Here is a 5,093-nt window from a genome sequence, read left to right on the forward strand (position 1 = left end):
TAAAGTAGAGGTGGAAATGTTTAAAGATTTTGTGAAAAAAAAGGACAAGAATGAGGTAAGAAAGGCATTATAAATAAATGAAGGTAAAGTAAGGAGGCTCTGAGGTATGTAGTCTTGGCTGGTACATTTCTGAAAGGACTTATATTACATGTTCTGTTCCTTCAGAGATAATTGGAAGGTATGGTTATTATTGCAAGAAAAAAAGATACTTTCTCTTTTTGTCTCGGCTGATCAATACCTGCTTCTTTGTGGAGACGTTAGCTCTGAGTTACATGTCGAGAGGAGCAATTTGATGCTGAAAGCACAGAAATGGGTTGGGAAATGTGTCCAAGTAGTTGAGTGTGGGATCTTATCAATAGAACAAATTGTGCTCTTAAGAAGTAAGGCCTTTGTCCACGTTCTTATATAGGCTCCACACCATTTATATTAGTTCCAAGAAAAAAAAAACAAAACCAGAAAATTCAAATAGTAAGTATAACTGTGTCTTGTTAAACCCGTGCTTGATTGTAAAACAGCAAATAACAGAAGAAGCACATGAATATGAAAATATATCATAAAATTAATGTCCCGATACTTTATACCAGTTGCGTTTGTCAGAGGGTGTCCTATTATCATTCATATCTGTTACTATGTTAAAATATCCTGACAAATGCAACTTTCATTGGGAAGGGGCTTGTTTGCTTGACAACTCTAGGTGACAGTCAATAATTATGGAGAGTTGACAGGAACTTGAATCAACTGCTTATATTACATCCGCATTCAGGAGCAAAGAGGGAATGAATGTCCATGTGCCTGCTTGTGTTTAGCCCATTATGGGCATGTCTACACTCCAGGGCCCAAATCCAAACCTTGCTGTCTGTGTGGGAAGATCTTCCTACCTCAATTCAAACAATCAAGACAGTCTCCCGCAGATATGCCCACAGGCCAACCTGATATATGCAATTCTTCATTAATACCCCATCCTGAGATAATTCTGCATTGTAGCAAGTTGACAATTTAACTAAGCATCCCATATATTAATTAAAAATACACCCCACAATCCCAGAGTTTTAAGTTAGAAAAAATTCTTATGTCTCATTCATGTTACAGTGAAGGTAAATAAATTTAATTGATTTTAGCCATGCTTGATGATTTCCTTCCAGATGTCTAAGAACTCTATCATGTAGAACTTGCCTTTTCCAGGAACTATAAATTCACATTAGATACCTTGTGTGTATTTGGGGGTTGGGGGGTGGGGAACATAACTATGACATCTTCTTAGGTAGCTTCCTTTAACCAAGGCCCAGTCACATGGTCCAACATTGAATTACATAATGTGGTAACAATAGATTACACTGCCAAAGTTCTGAGGGTCAGGCATATGTGACCTTGCCTCTGAAGAGATTACATTAGTTTATAGGCATTTGGAAGCTATTCATTAAGGAAACAAATTATTTTCCTTCTACAAGCTTTCTAATTAAATGTCACCTTCCTTGTCCTTAGCAAACAGACTCAGTTCCTACTTGAGTAAGAATATCAAGCTCATCAAGTTTCCCCCTGGTCTTTTCAGTCTTTTAGACTTTCTTCCAGAGAAGTTTTTTTTCCTGACGAAAATCCAATTCTTGATAGAAATCGCTGGGGTTCTTTGTGTCCCACCGCCCTTGCCTTATCAATTATTCCTCATTCTTCTTACATAATTACCAGTGTGAACCTTCACAATGTTTTTCATACATCTCACTGCAAAAGTTCCCTCGAATTAAGGCTGTACTCTGAATATTAGTTTAAGTCGGTTTCAAAAGAGTCCTTGATGATAAAGTCTCAAAAGTATATTCTATTGACTCTTCTAATTTATTTTTTAAAACCTATCTTCATAACACATCAGCAAAGTAATTGCTTTTATTCCACATGGGGTTGTTTACTATGTCCTTGTCACGCACTAGAGTCCAGGTTTTCCACTGTCTACACCTGTTTGATTCACCCTGATTCTCAGTGCTCGGCTCAGTGCAGGATAGTAAGTGAAAAAATATCCAATGAATATTCAACAAATAGGTCCACTGTGATTGACACAAACTGAGATTCTAAGTGACACATTCATGATTAAATCTAGTAGATATGTTTCCACTTTTAATTTCCCAGACTGCTCTGTACCTTGCACCCTCAGATGAATCATTTTGTTTAAGTTTTCTAATTCTTTGATGACCCTGGCCCATTAAAACCCTTGTTCTTTTTGATGGCTCCTTCTCAGCCTACTCAATGGCTTATGCCATCTTCTCTTTTGCACATAAGAAAGGACATTGAAGCTTCACATGTGGGCTGCACACTTCAGTCTTTAAGTTACTGTTGATGATTTCATTTACATTAAGGGTTTGGTCTGTCACTCACATAATGATACTCCTGTGACTATATTTATTTCTAGACTTTTCTTTGGAGTTATAGACTTTTAACCAAATTATCTGCTCAATGTTACTGAAGTCTTAAGTTCAATTGGATAGAAATCAAATCACGTATTCTTTAAGGTTATTTTTCTTGTTATCTGAAAGTCAGATTGACATCAATCTGAAGAAACAAGGGTTTCTAACCTAACTTTCTTGTCTCCTTCATCCTGTCAATCATAAACTTGCTCTGTCACTTATAATTGCAAATATTTTGTTTGTCCTGTTTCCCTCCATTCTTCTCATTTTTCTCATTCCCTATCTTGGACTCTGGATATTCAGCCCTTGTTAGTCTCCTTGTCCTCAGGTCCCATGTCAATAAATGTATTTCCCACATGAAAGCCAAGTTGGCTTCCAGAAATAAATTTGGATATCTTATACTCTGAGATAGACTCCTTTAAACTCCTTTCCTATTAGATTAAAGCCCATACTTCCAAATGTCTAGCCTTTCTAGTAGCTTGATTCTTTCTAGTTTCTTTTTTCTTTGTCTTTTGATATCTTTGACTTTATAATAAGCAACAATAATATTCTTCATACACCTGTACTTTTTCATATTGACAGCTGTGCTTAATTAAAGTTTGGTAATTATAGCTAATTTCTCCATCCATGAGGCTTTACATGGTTCAGAATGCCTCTTTGTCCCTATTCAATATAGACTAAGTACCATTCTTCTGTACTTATATGATACCCTGTACACACCTGTGACAGTAAATTATACAGAGCAAACTCCATTGGGAAAAGATGACAGACTTAATCTGTTCACGAAACGCAACTTTGTGTTGTCATGAGGACTTAAGGGTAATTTTACACATTGGCACAACTTGGCAACTCCAGAATAAACTACAGTGAGTGTATTCAAAAGGAAGAATGGGGCTTAGAAAAGTTAGTCCTCCTCTCTGCTCACACACTCGAAGCACAATTCTTTTGTGCTCTCCAGTTTGCCTAGTCACTGGAGCGGTCTTACTAGGAAGTGTTCAAACAGAGCCAACTTGATTCTAGAAGGAGATGAAGAAAATGATGGGAAAGGGCTTTTCCTAAGTATAGCAAACATTTGTAGAATTAATGAGTTTGCAGTTTATAATCTGTTTTCCACTCTAGCAAAGCTGGTCCTGTCCCATCTGAGCTGAGAAATTGCTGGAGCTTGAATTATCCATGAAGGCGCTGACTGCTTGTTATGCAGACTAGCTCACAGAGGACGGGGTTGCCACAATGAAACGTATTGCATTCTGGAAACCCAGCAAATGCTATTGAAATTTGATGGTCAGAGAATCTTACATCTCTCCTTGTTTTAGGAGTCATTCTAGGCACATTGAAAATAGAGCCAGGGGATATGGGCCTTCCAACAATGGCAGAGTTCTTCTCTCTCACTGTATCTGCTGCTGATGCAGCCAAGGGTCTCAGATTAGTCTGTGGATGCCTACTCCTACAAAAGACAAAACTTCCAAACTTCTCTTGAGAATGAGGGGTAAATATCACTCAACCCATACAATGTTTACTCATTCAACAGGAAGGCTATCTACAGATAGCTTGTTTCTACCTTGAGTACCATTGGTTATTGCTGTGGTTTGTCTTGGTTAGAGCATATTGCTTTACGATTTTTTGGAATTTATACTGTTATCTAGTGTTTAGCAAATCCTTCAGGATGTGGTCCTAGTGAAAGGTAGAACCTGCCTCCACCTTAGAAGCCAAACAGCCATATGTGTACTTGAATAGTCTTGACTTTTGAGACTCATCATATTCCTAAATATCAGATAACCAAATGCTCACAGCAGGGAAAGATGCAAGAGAGGAGTGCTTTAGATGAATTTAGGTAAGTTTAGTGGCTGCAGAGGCAGCGTTGTCAAGATTCTTGGTGGGTGGGACGGAAGATGATCAAGGAAACCACACGTGGCACAAGACAATGCATAGCAGCAATGCCTACCAAACACACGTTAAGAATGATCTTTGCCAGTGTCCTGACCGACAGCCTAGATTTCATTTGTCTTGTTCTTGTTGCATTTTGTTTGTTTTATTCTGTTTTTTTTTTCTGTCCCTGGCTCTCCAACATTCACAGCAAATTTTGCCCTACTTAAATAGCCTTTATAATAAAGTCCTCCCCTTTTGTATCAGTCAAAGCAAGTTTCTGTATTTCTATTAAAATTCGGCACTAACAAACTCCTTCATGCTCATAGTGTAAGAAATTGTATTAAAACGATTATTATAAAAACTATTAAGGGATTCTATTCATAAAATAGATGAAGGGAAATGGTTTCAGTATACAAAAGCAATTTACCTTGCCATAGGCTAAGATTTTACTTTCTGTTGGCTTCATTTATCATCTCAGATTAGTGGTTATCAACAACTTTGTCTAAGTCTGCTTGATTATCACAATAAGTTGGGGGTATTAACACTGAAACTAGTGATATTGTTCAACACCCAACAATGCACAGATTAACTGTAATGGACCAACTTGCCCAAGAGGTAAACCACACCAACAATAAAGACTGCATTTATATTTGTGAGACTGAATGGATCATAGGATTTATTGCTTCCATGATATTCCTATTTCCTTACAAACTTTTTAAATTAATAGTGGTTAGGCCAAAATACTTCCCATGTCTTGTTATTCTTGGCCCAGTAAGTAGTTAAATTGTCAGCTCTCTACCAAGAATGATGTCACAATAGTGAAAAAGAAGCAAATAA

The sequence above is a fragment of the Rattus norvegicus genome, chromosome 14, assembly GCF_036323735.1.
Source record: "Rattus norvegicus strain BN/NHsdMcwi chromosome 14, GRCr8, whole genome shotgun sequence".
In the NCBI taxonomy this organism is placed as follows: Eukaryota; Metazoa; Chordata; class Mammalia; order Rodentia; family Muridae; genus Rattus; species Rattus norvegicus.